We start from the raw sequence: 16,058 nt of genomic DNA on the forward strand, positions 1-16,058 counted from the left end.
ATTTATGAACCTTGCAAATTGCATGCGATGATAATTACATTTTAGGTTGGGATTAAGCACTAAATGAAGGATTAAATCAATGATGGACTCATGGCATTCACTCACACATGGAGTTCTTTTATCAAAGTTTGAATGCATCTTCATTAAAATATTAAAGCTTTGAATTCGATGAATCAACGTACGGTTTATAAGAGTTAGCTCTGAATGTCAATCCTTTATTTGCATAAAGGAAAAAAGGTTTATGTTCTCGAAATTGCATGGAATGATGCATCTCACCTATCTTGCAGTTACTTAAATATTTTAGGGAAAAGTCTTGCAAATTTAGAAGAAAGTATTTGCATCTCTAAAAGGGAAGATCATCTTAAATCGTGGGTTGATTAGATCAATTAGGTAATTCACGTAAATGAGTAGCCTATAAGAAATTTATGATTAGTTAGCATATGTTGGTCACCTCAATGCGCTAGGTAGGGTTAAGCTATGTTAAAATTTTGCCTAGTATCGCACTTAGGATGCCGATCTAATATTTCCAATCTCAAAGGTCCTACCCACATTCTTGAAATGTTAAGACTATCTAATCACCCGTGCAAGAACGATCTAGGGTTCTCACCCTAAGGATCAGTTAACCAAATGCTAGACTTCTGCAAGGAATCTAGGAACCCTAGGGCCAAAACATTTATTGGCCTAGTACGGTTACATTTTGGATTGGGTCAATAGGATTCCCAAACCCTACAACTTGATCAAAGGTATTTGTAACGTGTCCCCCTGTCCGCTTGTAGGACGCGTCTTAGTAGCCCATTGGGAAGAGAAGAGAGTGTAGAAAGCGCCGCCTGGCACTCAGAAGGAATGTCGTAGGGTTTGCGATCTAGGTTTTCCCGAGTCTGCCATGAAGCGGAAGCATTCCGTCCGTTTTCACTTAGGACCGACCTGAATCATGGTTTTCCTAATGGTCAAATTCCTATGAGGTAGCTAGTGATGATCCCTAGTTGAACCACTTTGCGTAGAAACTTCAAAGTCAAAGCTGATTTATACTACACTTGGTTCAAGGATAATGGGAAACGAGAGGGATGTGAAGCTCGACCTCTCTGCCCATAAGGCATAGTCCCATTTTGTTTCCCTAAAACAGCATAAATCTAGTTCTATAGATTCTAGGTCATTGTTACCTCGATGTCAATTGCTTGGAGAAAAGTTCCCGGCCAACCTTGACACTCTTCCGTAGGACGGACCCAGGGTCACATCCATTGCACTTTCCTTGGGTTGCTTTAGTTATCTAATTGCCTACCACATTTAGTTTGACAAGCAAAAACTGCTTCCTTAATTAACCAATTAATCACTGGTTCATTCACCTAACTAGGCACTAACATAGAAAAACAATGTCAAACAAGTTCCTTCTCAACATTTGATCTTTATTTATCAGTCTTTGGAATACATCAAATATCCAGCCCGAAGGCTATTCCAGCAATCCTCAGGGATTGCTATTCTAAGTTCCGCTCGTTGACTAGTATGCGAGCTTTGAGATCCCATCTCGAGTCACATCGGCCTCTTGTACAGGATCTGGAGGCAAGGGATTTACGGCCAGAGCCTCCCCTGGCACCCAAGCATCCTCCTACTCCAAGTAGCACCCACGGAGAGACCTCTCACGGCGGGTTCGGTCCATGTACCCGACGCGGCTAACAACCCCCTTGGATAGAGTCAGGTAGACAGTCGGAGGTAACTGATACTGCCTCTCCCTCCAAGCTTTTAACCTGAAGCATTAGTTATTTTTCTGACATTAGTTCCTTGAGCAAGAAGTACAAACAATGCTCCTAAGTGTACAATCACAAGCATTCCAGTGGTCATTTGTACGGCCAACTGCTAAGGTGTAAATCCTTCTCTCTGAATACATCTAGTATTCGATCCGGGATCAATCGCGACTTGGCAAGATCCCCAAGGGTTTCGTAAGCTGAGTTGCTTGTTTACCCTTTTTCCTTGGGTTAGGGTTTATACCTTGTTGACCCAAATTGTCAATACATTAGGTTTTCTTATATTAAGATCAATAAATCCTGGGCAGCCTCGTCGCCCTAACTCGGTTGTTCAACTGCTTCCTTCGCAATTCGTAACTGCCCTAGCTTGGCAAATCAGCCCCAAGGAAGGGTGATGTAGCAGGATGACTACTCATAACACAATATTTGTGAGTTTGGAAATCTCCCAATTCCCATTTTTTGAGTACTAAAAAGGTGGAACCCGAATAACATGCCCATAAGTGGAGGATCGAATGCTAGGAGGAGAAGGAAGACGAAGAAAAGCGGAGGGAATTGCAGTGGATGAGGGGGACAACTATCAAAAGAGCTCTGAAGGTGATGATTAAAGGGACCATGATGAGGGAGACGAGAAGCGACGATCGAAGTAGAAGATCAATCAGCCTACTGTCATGTACTACTTGTCTAGCTCAACTATTATAGGCGAGGTATTAGCCGGAGAAGCACAGGAATAAAGATAAAGATGAAAAGCTTGCAAAAGGTGACATGACGAAGGAGAAAAGACTGGAGTGGTCTAAGTTGGGTCAGAGGGAAGGAAGATCGGGATTATGAAGAAGTAGACAAAAACTATAGCTAAACGAAGTTGATAAAGAAGTAATGACGATGTCAATCCAACAAAACCTCCTCCGAAATTGTCGCTATTTCCAGAGAAGTGATTTGGTACATAATGGATAGAGGGAATTTGGATGCTCCATTGTTTCCATCATGTGGTCGACGAAGTGTTGTTATAGCTGCTGCTTTTTTTTTGGACTTTCAACTCTCAGCAAATGCTTTGGGTGATTCGACTGTCACTATAGCAGATGTTACTTCTCATGTTCCACCTGAAATTCCCCTTTCACCTAATGAGGAAAGACTGGTGAAGCTGTTTGAGAGAACAACATACTCAGTGGTGAATGTATTTAATGTGACGTTACGTCCTCAAGTTAACTGATCGGCATCTGTTGAGGTTCCTGAAGGAAATGGTTCAGGAATTGTTTGGGATCGCAGTGGTCATATAGTAACCAACTATCATGTGATTGGAAGTGCTCTATCGAAAGATTTGAGCCTTGGTAAAGTGGTTGCACGAGTCATGCTTCCCACTTTTGACGGAACGCGAAACAATTTTGAAGCACAATTAATTGGGGCTAACAAGGCAAAAGATTTAGCTGTCTTGAAAATAGATGCACCTCCTGAGTTACTACAACCTATTACTGTAGGACAATCATCAAAAGTGAAAGTTGGGCAGCGATGCCTTGCAATAGGAAATCCATTTGGATTCGATCACACATGACTGTAGGCATAGTTAGTGGGCTGAACAGAGATATCTACAGCCAAACTGGTGTTGTCATTGAGGGGGGCATTCAAACAGATGCTGCTATCAATCCTGGAAACAGTGGTGAACCTTTGTTGGACTCTGGAGGAAGGTTAATTGGCATTAACACGGCCATTTTCACAAGAACATGAACTTCTGCTGGAGTAGGCTTCGCTATTCCTGCAGATGTGGTATCTAAACTAGTACCTCAACTGATGCTTTACAGCCTGGTGTTAATGTTGAAGCAGGCTCATTTGCTATGGTCCATGTGCAAACTGCTTTTAAGGAGATGTTGCAAGTTTTAACCAAACAGAGTGATATGTTGAGTTCACTTCTTCGATGTAAAGACAAGGATTGCCAAGATTTGGATATAATGGGACTGGAGCAGCTTTCATGCTTAAGCCGGTTGATTGTGGAGGATCATGAGTACTAATGGGTTGGTTATTTAGTGCCATATAATTGTGTTCTACATTTTTCAGCAGAATGCTTACTCCTTGGTTATTTTCAAGGACTCTCTCTCACTCTGAGGTAGAGTGGGATTGCAACTGAGGCTTTACTTCTGTAGGATCACATTGCCCATACTTGTTGCGATGTGTATAGCAAGAGTCTAGTTTTCAGCATATAGATTATCTTGGTGCTTCCTATACAGTACTGATCAGCAAACAACCTGCAGAGTGTTTCTTTCTGAAATAGCAAGAAGGGACGTGAAGGACTTCAGTTTTTGAGCAGCTAGTTTATAAATCAGATTTGTTTCCTTTATGAAGCTGAAGCTGTTGATGTTGAACAAGTTGATTATAGGGCCATTATCTGAAATTGAGGTGACCTTCTTTCAAATTGAATCGTGATCTTGCTTGATTGATCTTCTATCCTGAAATTAGTCAAGGTCCTCTGTGGTCGCGACTTTGCTTTTGAAAACCCTTCGACATCTTTGGTGAACCCGACGTGAAAGCGTCGCATTTAAATTTCAGGATGGGAGATACTTCAACATCCATTTCAGCATCTTCTACGATTCCTGCTTTGTCCTCTACTTCAGCTCCATCATTGACTGCTGCTTCAAGTACTTCAACGAATGATTTAAAGCAGATTTTGCAGAATATGTCTATGTATATGCAGCTTCAAAATCAGTAGACACAATTGTATATGCATCAACAACAGTTGTCTCAGTAAAGACAACTATATTCGGAGCAAGAGAATGCAATCAGTGTGACTAAGGCAATTGAAGCAATTGAGAATGAAAAGAAACTATTTGATGGCTGTAATGTATCGGCTTATTTGATGGCCGTAATGTATCGGCTTATTTGAAGACATATGAGATCAAGATGGGATTTTTTGGAGTACCAACAGGACTTATGAGTAAATATTTCCTTCGCCTTGTCACACCCGCCTTGAGGGAAAAAGTGACTGATCTTTTCCTTCAAAATTCACATTAGCAAGATTTTAAGAAGGCCTGAAAATAGGAGTATTTTCTTGAGGACTTTGGGATGGCTACATGGCGGTCATTCTGAGAGTGGGTCTACATGCCAATACATCATACGTTCAGAATTTGTAGCTATCCTTGACCATGGAAGTGCAAGTAATTGCAAATACACGACATGCAACTAACTTGTAGATCGAATGAGTAAATAAATTTCCTAATGCATTTAAACTTCCCTACAAGAATTAAAACATGCTTAATGCCTCTTTTCCATGCGGAAATATTTTTCGGAACCTAGGCATTAAGAATTGGGGTATTGTCCACTCTCATACTCGGGGTGGAAGCTCCCACGTGTGCTCCTCTTTCCTTTTGCTTAGGAGCCATTGACACAGTAGATTTCAACGCAGTGAATCTTCCTTGGCTTCCTTGCGCACTTCGAGGTTACTACTGTCCAAGATTCTCCTCTTTTGCGCAAGAATTAGGCCTTGCAAACACGGTTTTGAAAAAACCGAGGAAGGCACGGGTGAACTTGGCTTAGAAGCTCCAATAGAAGCTTCCAAATTAGAAGCTTCCAAGCTTTTGAAAACAGGGATGATGTGGAGCGAGAGTGATGATTGCGAAGATGACGACGATGTTGATAGTGAAGATAATGATGATGGTAATGATGATGATGATGCACCGCAGTCCCGTCGACGTTTCCACATGAAATATTAATGACCCTAGACCCCACACATCCCACGCAAGAGAAATTTCTAGTGATCTCCTGCAACAAAAAAAAACTTTGGGCTAAGTGCTCCCTTTGCGTGCATCAACAAACACCAGCCCCGCATCGTGTATAGGAAGCCGTGGCAAAAAACGGTAGCCCACGAGGGAACACCCCTTCAAGGGAAAAAAGAGATAATAAATTAAGTGCAAATTTTTTTATTATTAAACCCCCCTCCCCTTCAGCCATTGCATGGCGGGGAGAGGGAGTATGAGTAATGTTGTGGAGGGGCATGGGGAGGAGGGCATGCACCCTGCCACGTGTGTGGCTACCCCCCCTTCAAGCTATATGAACCCCCCTCCCCAAGCTTGGGGAGAGAGAGGGGGATTGTGGATCTGCTGCCATCGCCTTGTGGATCGTGCTGCCCGCCCGCCACACTGCCACGCCACTAGGACTACTATGCTGCCGCCAGGCTGCTACGCCCATCATCTTCATCACCATCATCATCATCATTACCATCATCATTATCTTCACCATCAGCATCGTCATCATCTTCCCAATCATCACTCTCTCTCCACGTCATCCTTGTTTTCAGAAGCTTGGAAGCTTCTAATTTGGAAGCTTCTATTAGAGCTTCTAATCCAGGTTCGCCCACCATGCCTTCCCCGGTTTTTTCAAAACTATGTTTGCAAGGCCTAATTCCTGCGTGAAAGAGGAGAATCTCGGACAGTAGTACCCCCGAAGTACGTAAGGGAGCCAAGGAAGATTCGCTGCGTCGAAATCTACCGCATCAATGGCTCCTAAGCAAAAGGTGAGAGGAGCACACGCGGGGGATTCCACCCCGAGTACGCGAGTGGACAACGCCCCAATTCTTAATGCCTAGGTTCCTAAAATTAATTCCCAATGAAAAGGATGCACTAGGCATGTTTAATTCTCGTAGGAAAGTTTAAATACATTGGGAAATTTATTTGCTCGCCCGATTTTCAAAATTTAGTTGCATGTCGTGTATTTGCAATTGCTTGCACTTCCATGGTCAAGGGTAGCTACAAATTCTAAACATATGATGCATAAGTAAAAAGACGGATTTGTGCAAGGGCATCTTTGTTGCATCACGCATAGGACAAGGAATATAACACATAGTGCATAGTTGTGACTCATGATTAAGGAAATCGTAGACGAACATTAAATGATGTCCAAGTTGTTGCAATACATGAAAAGGATTTATGAACCTTGCAAATTGCATGCGATGATAATTACATTTTAGGTTGGGATTAAGTGCTAAAGGAAGGATTAAATCAACGATGAACTCATGGCATTTGCTCACGCATGGAGTTCTTTTATCAAAGTTTGAATGCATCTTCATTAAAATATTAAAGCTTTGAGTTCGATGAATCAAGGTAGGGTTTATAAGAGTTAGCTCTGAATGTCAATCCTTTAGTTGCATAAAGGCAAAAAGGTTTATGTTCTCGAAATTGCATGGAATGATGCATCTCACCTATCTTGCAATTACTTAAATCTTTTAGGAAAAAGTACTCGCAAATTTAGAAGAAAGTATTTGCATCTCTAAAAGGGAAGATCATCTTAAATCGTGGGCTGGTTAGATCAATTAGGTAATTCGCGTAAATGAGTAGCCTACATGAAATTCATGATTAGTTAGCATATGTTGGTCACCTCAATGCGCTAGGTAGGGTTAAGCTATGTTAAAATTCTACCTAGTATTGCACTTAGGATACCGATCTAATATTTCCGATCTCAAAGGTCCTACCCACATTCTCAAAATGTTAAGACTATCTAATCACCCGTGGAAGAACGATCTAGGGTTCTCACCCTAAGGATCAGTTGACCAAATGCTAGACTTCCGCAAGGAATCTAGGAACCCTAGGGCCAAAACATTTATCAGCCTAGTACAGTTAGGTTTTGGATTGGGTCAATAGGATTCCCAAACCCTACAACTTGATCAAAGGTATTCTTTACCAAGGAATACCGTGTGATGAGAAAAATAATCCCACAAGTTGGTATTGACACCTATATCATGCAACGTCATATGATTTTGTGTCTAAATCACAAAATAGTATTGCGACTCCTTAGAACAAGTTTGGCAAGTTTTAAGTACAAGTCTAATTTTCTAGATGATGAGTAGTCATCCTGCTACATCACCTTTCCTTGGGGATGATTTGCCAAGCTAGGGCAGTTACGAATTGCCAAGGAAGCAGTTGAACAACCAAGTTAGGGAGACGAAGTTGCCCAGGATTTATTGACCTTAATATAAGGAAACCTAAGGTATTGACAGTTTGGGTCAACAGGGTATAAACCCTAACCCAAGGAAAAAGGGTAAACAAGCAACTCAGCTTAAGAAACCGTTGGGGATCTTGCCAAGTCGCGATTGATCCCAGATCGAATACTGGATGTATTCGGAGAGAATGATTGACACCTTAGCAGTTGGCCGTACAAACGACCACTGGAATGCTTGCGATTGTACACTTAGGAGCACTTTTGGTACTTCTTGCTCAAGGAACTAATGCCGGAAAAATAACTATTACTTCAGGTTGAAAGCTTGGAGGGAGAGGCAGTATCAGCTACCTCCGACTATCTGCCTGACCCTATCCAAGGGGGGTGTTAGTTGCCTCGGGTACGTGGACCGAACCCGTCGCGAGAGGTCTCTCCGTGGGTGCTACTTGGAGTAGGAGGACGCTTGGGTTCCAGGGGAGGCTATGGCCATAAATCCCTTGCCTCCAGATCCTACACAAGAGGCCGACATGACTTGAGATGGGATCTCGAGGCCCGCATACTAGTCAACGGGCGGAACTTGAAATAGCGATCCCTGAGGATTGTTGGAATAGCCTTCGGGTTGGATATTTGATGTATTCCAAAGACTGATAAATAAAGATCAAATGTTGAGAAGGAACTTGTTTGACATTGTTTTTCTATGTCAGTGCCTAGGTTACGTGAAGGAACCAGTGATTAATTGGTTAATTAAGGAAGCTGCTTTTGCCTATCAAACTAAATGTGGTAGGTAATTAGATAACTAAAGCAACCCGAGGAAAGTGTGAATGTGACCCTGGGTCCGTCCTATGGAAGGGTGGTCCTGGTTGGCCGGGAACTTTTCTCAAAGGAATTGACAGCGAGGTAACAATGACCTAGAATCTATAGAACTAGAGTCCCGATTTATGTTGTTTCAGGGGAACAGAATGGGACTATGCCTTATGGGCAGAGAGGTCGAGCTTTGCATCCCTCTCATTTCCCATTCTCCTTGAACCAAGTGTAGTATAAATCCACTTTGACCCTAACGTTTCTGCGCAAAGTGGTTTGTCTAGGGCTCGTTGCTAGCTACCTCATAGGAACTTGACCATTAGGAAAACCCTAATTCAGGTCGGTCCTAAGTGGGAATGGCCGGAATGCTTCCGCTTCGTGGCAAACTCGGAAAGACCTAGATCGCAAACCCCGTGACATTCCTTGTGAGTGCCGAGCGGCGCTTTCTAGACTCTCTTCCCGATGGGCTACTAAGACATGTCCTACAAGCGGACAGGGGGACATGTTACAATTTGAGAAAGAAGATGGAAAACAAGGCTGCAAAAAGCATTTCCATTGGATATCCTGATGACAAGAAGGGATACAAATGCTATGATCCAGTGAGTAAGGAAGTATACATAAGCACTGATGTCAGATTCAGTGAATATGAATCATGGTACAAGCCCAAAATTGCAGTGGATGTTGATTCCTATGAAAGCAATGATGATAATGGCTATGGAAGGAAAATTTCAGCAAACAATAAGGCTGAAAATCAGCATGTGGAAGATGCTTCAAGACCTCAAGAGAATGTGGAAAGCAGTGGTAGCTAGAATCCATGGAGTGGTAGATTGAGAAATGCACAAAGGAGTGAAAAAGTTGCAAAAGGAAAGAGACATATGGTTGAAAGTTCAGAAGATGAATCTATAGATGACGAGTATGCCATTCTGCATTTTAAAACACCTGGCATTAGAAGTGCAGGAAAGTATGTGCCACCACATGCTAGATCAGATGAGACACATGGTAGTGCACCTCAATTGAGAAGGTCATAAAGGGTAAGGTATCTAGTTGATAAATTGACTTATAATGGGTTCATGAAGATACATTATGCATACATGGTTTCTTATGTGCAACATGTGGAGCCTACTTGCTTTGAAGAAGCAATAGAGATCAAAGAGTGGAGACAAGCAATGGATGAAGAGATGGATGCACTAAGGAAAAACAAGACTTGGGATTTGGTGAAACTACCTCATGGCAAGAATTCCATTGGATGTAAATGGGTTTATAAGGTCAAATGTAAGTCCGATGGTTCTCTTGAAAGATATAAAGCAAGGCTGGTTGCAAAAGGATATGCACAAACTTATGGTTTGGACTATGAAGAAACATTCAGTCCAATAACTAAAATGACGACAGTGAGATCGGTAATTGCTTTGGCTTCTATCTATGGTTGGAAGCTTTTTCAAATGGATGTGAAAAATGCATTTTTGAATGGCAACTTAGAAGAGGAAGTGTACATGGATCAACCAGAGGGCTATGTGGATCCAAAATACCCACATTATGTATGCAGGCTGAAGAAGCCTTTATATGGACTGAAGCAAGCACCAAGAGCATGGTGTGATAGAATCAGCAAATTCTTATGCAGTATGGGATTTCAGCAGAGTAAAGCTGACTATTCACTCTATGTGAGGCATACAAAAGATGGTATGGTTGTTGTGGTCATCTATATTGATGATTTGATTATTACAGGTACACTTGAGAAGGAGATTACTGAAGTCAAGCATGGGTTACATAAAGACTTTGATATAAAGGACCTTGGTTTGTTGAGATACTTCTTGGGTATTGAGGTTATTAACACACCTCATGGTATATGGCTGATACAAAGGCAATATGCATTGGAGATGTTGGAAAAATATGGCATGAAAGGATGCAAACCGGTTGATACACCATTGGATCAAAATGTTAAGTTGATGGATGATGGATCTTATGTTGAGGATGTTACTATGTTCAAAAAGATGGTTGGTGGTCTTATCTACTTGACCATTACAAGACCAGACTTGAGTTATGATGTTGGATTGATAAGTCAATTTATGTAGAAACCATGCAAATCACATTTGGATGTAGTGAGAAGAGTTCTTAGATATGTGAAGAAGACAACTGGATTTGTCTTGTTTTATGAAAAAGGAATCAAGCCTACATTGTTTGGATACTCAGATGTAGACTGGCTAGGTAGCTCTATGGATAGAAGATCTACTAGTGGCTATGAATTCTCATTTGGATCAGCCATGGTAAGTTGGAGCAGTAAGAACCAACCTACAGTTGCTCTATCAAGCACTAAAGCAGAGTATAGAGGCATTGCATTGGTAGCATGTGAGCACACATGATTGAGATTGATCTTATATGACATGGGGATAGAGATTGATGGTGGAGTCATTATGTATTGTGACGATGTTAGCAGCATTATGTTAGCAAAGAACCTAGTCTACCATGCAAGGACAAAACACATAGATTTCATTAGAGAAAAAGTCATTAATGGAGAGATTGACTTGGTCCATGTGAAAAAAAATGACCAAGTTGCTGATATCTTTACCAAAGCATTAGGTAAAGATAATTTTGAGTTCTTCAGGAGTGCACTTGGAGTCTTATGTGTGCAAGCTCATTCTAAGCTTGATGGGGAGTGTTGATAAATATGACATATCCTAAGTCATATCTTATGGTTGTATGTATCTAAAGTACAAGTGTATGTAAAGTGTCCTAAAATTTGGGGTATCTATCTTTTGAGGATAGCATTTTGTGGGTGTGAACTGTTAGAGAAATAGAGAAGAATAATGGAGGAGAAGAAGACATTGAGCTCTTGACTTCTCATATGATTCATCTCACGGACTCCCTCCACTTCGGTTTTATGATCGGGGACATAGACATCTCGGGCTCCTTTGGGGGTAGGTTAGGCAAGGGTGGACTGGGCTCTTTGGGTTGTGGTTCTTCCTTGAATTCTTGCTCGAAGTACGGACCTTCCTTGGTATCATGTTCCATCTTGGGTTGGAGTCGGGGTTTCTCCTGTTCTTTGAATCCAAGTTCCCTGAGCTCATCAGTGGGGGTAGGTTAGGCAAGGGCAGACTGGGCTCTTTGGGTTGCGGTTCTTCTTTGAATTCTTGCTCGAAGTACGTACCTTCCTTGGTATCATGTTCCATCTTGGGTTGGAGTCGGGGTTGCTCCTATTCTTTGAATCCAAGTTCCCTGAGCTCATCAGTGGAGAGAGACCAGCTTGTCATAAGTTGCTGCATTGCTACTCCTTGGTTATGCATGTGCCAATTGGGAGTGTGCATTCTTGCACGGCATACTTTAAGGCTCTAGTCATCAATTCCAGCTTTTTTTTCATTCTCTCCCCTGAATCCTTGCCTTCAACTTGTGTGATATGAAGCATTGTGCTAAAAAAATCTTGCCTTTGAGTGTCTAAGCACACCTCTATAGCTTTTGCCCTAGATTCAACAAGCGCTCTTGCATTCTGCCACGACCAGGTGCTCTCTCAATCCTCGCACTCTTTCAAAATTGCGCCTCTCCCACTGTTGCACTTTCTCTTCCAGATCTTTCTTACCTTTTTCCATCTCTCCTGAGACAACATCATTACCACTATTGATACTCATTCCACACTTCCAGCATTTGGGTCTTCTCTTTGTCTTGGCAGTTTAGTTGCTCTTTGTCTATTCTTCTTCCATGATCAACCATGGTGAGCTACGTGTGGGTTTCAACAAGCCTTTTGTGACAGCTCTTCGTTGACTTGCGCTTGGCTTTGTAGTTTTTCTTAGTGCAGCCTTCTTTCATTCATGGCCATGGCCATCAGTGCCTCCACTTCCTACTGGGCATTTTTCAGGTTCTCTTGCGGGCTCCTGGTAGCTTCCTCGATTGCCTTTTCCTTTTCCTACACCACGGCTTCCATCTCTCTCCTCTCGATCCTTCCCTACTCCTCTAGCTCCATCATCAACCTGAATTCCATGGCATCGTCGTGCTCTTGGCATTGTTCTTTGGATGCCTGGTCTCTATCGCATTGGTTTTCTTGCAATTCTACATTCATCTCTTCCAGTTTTTGCACCTTTAGCCTGAAGTTCATCATATTCGAGGATGAGCATCTTGTGGCTTCGCTTCTCGGCCATCAAGTATTGTGCCTCATCTTCTAGCCTCTGCCTTAAGCGATCCTCATTCTCTTGAGCCTCCTTTTCCTTGGCATTGAGTTGCTCTTTTAGCTTTCGAATTTCTTTCTAACGTTTTTCTCCTTGCCATGTCATTTGTAGCCTTAGTGCCATAGAAACTTCTCTTTCAGTCTCTAGTTCTGTAGCCGCAGCCTTCTTCTCTTCCTTAGCCTTCTTCAGTTGGGCTAGGATTTTAGCAACATATGCATCATAATCCGCAACACTGTAGAGGATGTTGTGGTGGTGGATGCTTCCAACCTTTGCCTTTTTGTGTCTTGCCTAGACTTCGTGTCTTCTCCAGCTAGCCTTTTGACTCCTACTTTTGGTACCATCTCATGTACTTTCGTGACTAAGAACTACATCATGGATGTGTTCCATGCGAGGAAAAAAACACATTGAGGTGCACTACCACTTTGTGATAGAGAAGATACTTGCAGGAGAGATTGACTTGGTATATGTTAGCACACAGGATCAGATAGCTGACATTTTCACAAAGGCATTGGGTGCAGAGAAGCTTTGAAAGTACTGAAGCTTACTTGGAGTTGCAGAGATAGAATTGAGCTTGAGGGGGAGTGTTAAGATGGAAAGCTCAATACGTGCAGACATTGATGATGGACCGCCTGGCTAGATGGGTCCACACGTCTACACTTAGCACGTTGGTGGTCATTATGACACTCACATGGCCACTGACTTATCACTTATTATATTTAGTTTGTTACACCTACCTACAAGTGGCAAAGATATAGTGCCAGTCAATTAGTATAGTCAGTTATGCACTGTTTGACTTAGAAGGCCACTTTCCTTTATGTTGTATCTTATCTATACTTTTTGTACATTGTATAGGGTGTCGAAGAAGAAAAAAAATCAGGAAGAAAACATTTTGGCCTCCATCTCTCTTCTTGTGTTCTTAGGTGAGCTTCCTCTTGTGTGTATAGTGTGTGTTTAGCACCACAGCTCGAACAAATCCCCCCATCATGCGATTCTTGACAATGGTTACTTACACCTTACAAGAAGATTCCTTTATTTTATTTTCAATAAAGAAACTTCTCAACCTTTCAAATTTGGAAACGAAACACACATACACTTTAAGGTCATGACTTTATAATATCTAGTCATACCTTTTACAATGCTTATCTTAATATTTTGCAATGAAGTTACAAGGTTAAATTATCAAACTACAGAAGATTTTCCAATGAAGATCATAATTTTGTGCCTAAATTTACACAATTTTGGGGGTTTATCACAATGCACGAGTCATAGAAGATTGGGGCAATGGTTTGATCTTCCTAGGCAACCAAATGGAAGAGGTGAGGGTAGATATGGATACTTGGAAGACTACACAAATCAACCTAGACACCAACTCATCCATGTTGAAGGGAAATGCTTGGATTAGAGAATATTACAAGTCGCTGACTAAGTATATCCCTTGGCTCGAGGAATCGTGATTGGATATATGTGTTAGCCACAATCGATCTACCGTTCTTGGATAATGAGAAGCACGAAAAAGATTCCAAGTTAGTTGGTGAGCCCAAGAACAAACCCTCAGTAGTACACATCTATATGATGGCTAGAAGCTCTTATAACGATGCCCACCCCCATCATGTTCCATGTCCCAAATAATAAATGAGAGCTCCACAAGATCTTAGAGCACATAATGGATAGATTAGCTCGTAACCTAGACGCAAATCTTAAACCACTCAAGGATCTCTTGGACAAGACCAAGTGGTGATGGACCAAGGTGCACGATCTGAATTTGATGTACAATTGCCCTTAGTCACTAACGACAAGCTCTCTGATCATTTTGCTTCTTATAGCAATCCTTAACTACATGCTTGTATTTGCCACAATAATGGCAATCCTTATTTGCATTTGATTGCTGTCCATGACTCATTTGAGGCTATTGCCAAGTGCCTCTTCCTCTAGGTGAATAACCCCCTTTTCCACAAGCATTTGAGGCACCTCTATTTGCTTGAGGCTGTCTATTTTTCCATCCAGTAGCTTGATGTCCAACCACGGGCTGCATATGCATTTCCAACACCTCTTCCTCTAAAGTTTGATCTTCCTCTTCCACCTCTACCCCTTTGATTGGAGTAGAAGACACTGTCCCTCCTATTTTAAGACCCACTGGAACTTGTATTGAGTCCAAGTTTCACTTCTTCATGCAATAGAAGTGCCACAAGTTCACCAAATTCAGGCTTCTCTCGACGCACTAAAATGGAAGTATCAAACTGCTTATACTCCTGTCCAAGTCCATGGAGGGTAGTAGCCACCAAATCATCATCGTCAACTTCAGCTCCAATTGAGCCTAGTTGTTCTGTAAGGGATCTTATCTCACTAACATAGTCTTCAATAGACCTTCCATTCCTGGATATGTGGCTAAATTTTTGCTTCAGCTGTGTCTTTCTTGCATGAGTGACATGCCCATAATTCTTCATCAATAAGTCCCAGGCAGCTTTTAGAGAAGTACAGTTTGCAATTTGCATAGCCTTTGTGTCTAACACACATAACGACAACCAATGCAAGACCTTACTAGCCTTTTCAAACCAAGTCGTGTGTGCCTTTAACTGATCCTGTGTTGGATTTCTATCCTTCGATAGCTTGGGCTCATCTTCAAGACCTGTGACTAGGTCCCAATAGCCTCTTCCAATTAAAAAATTAGACATCTCGAATTTCCATAGAATGAAATTGTTGTAGTTCAACTTTTCACCACTATCTGAGTGATAGTATCCTTCTCTCCTGTGTTTGTCATTTCAAATTCTTAAGCTTTCCAAAACCAATCAATTTCTCAAAATGCCAGCAGGAAATATAATTCAGTGACCATTTAGTGCCATACTACCAACATCTGTAATCAACAACTCTCAACTCCACAAAGACATTCAATTCCAAAAACTACACAGATTTCAACTTATAAGACTGCATAAGATCCAATACATGTAGGAAATACACCCTAAAAAATCCTTCAACTGCTCACTGAGACACCATGATATTCTATCACAGAATTATCACATAACCATGAGTGCTTTACTCCAAATTGTTGATTTCACCATGCATACCCTGCTGATCAAAAACTATTGTAGAGATAGTTTTTACAAGCAACAAACACCAGACTCAAATTTAGAGTGCAGGTGCCACCTAGAGCTGTAAACCTACAATTATACTTCAGCCTGCCTTTAAATTCAAGAATGCCAAAGGCCTCCAGTTACATCTAGAATATCTCTTTAATGCTGATAGGAAATCAGATAAGCAGGATGAAGTAGTCTCTATACATATCCTCTGCTGAACACCTGCACAAGACGTAAGATCACCATCAACAAAACTAATCCATAGATGCAAATCAATAGCCTCTTATTGATCACTAAGGCAACCATTCTATAGCCTTGCCATTAAAAACAGAAGTTGTAAATGTAGCTAAATAAGCCTAGCGACAGTAGGTAGCCTAAACAAC

The 16,058-nt window shown here is 41.7% G+C and overlaps 1 pseudogene; it reads left to right on the forward strand.

The window, feature by feature from the left end:
* Positions 1 to 2,682: 2,682 nt before the first annotated feature.
* LOC148034262 (protease Do-like 8, chloroplastic pseudogene) lies at positions 2,683 to 3,458 on the forward strand (annotated as a pseudogene).
* The last annotated feature ends 12,600 nt before the right edge of the window (positions 3,459 to 16,058 follow it).

The sequence above is a fragment of the Lygodium microphyllum genome, chromosome 6 (genome assembly GCF_053477565.2).
Source record: "Lygodium microphyllum isolate KBCC chromosome 6, Lygodium_microphyllum_v1.1.10, whole genome shotgun sequence".
NCBI lineage: Eukaryota > Viridiplantae > Streptophyta > Polypodiopsida > Schizaeales > Lygodiaceae > Lygodium > Lygodium microphyllum.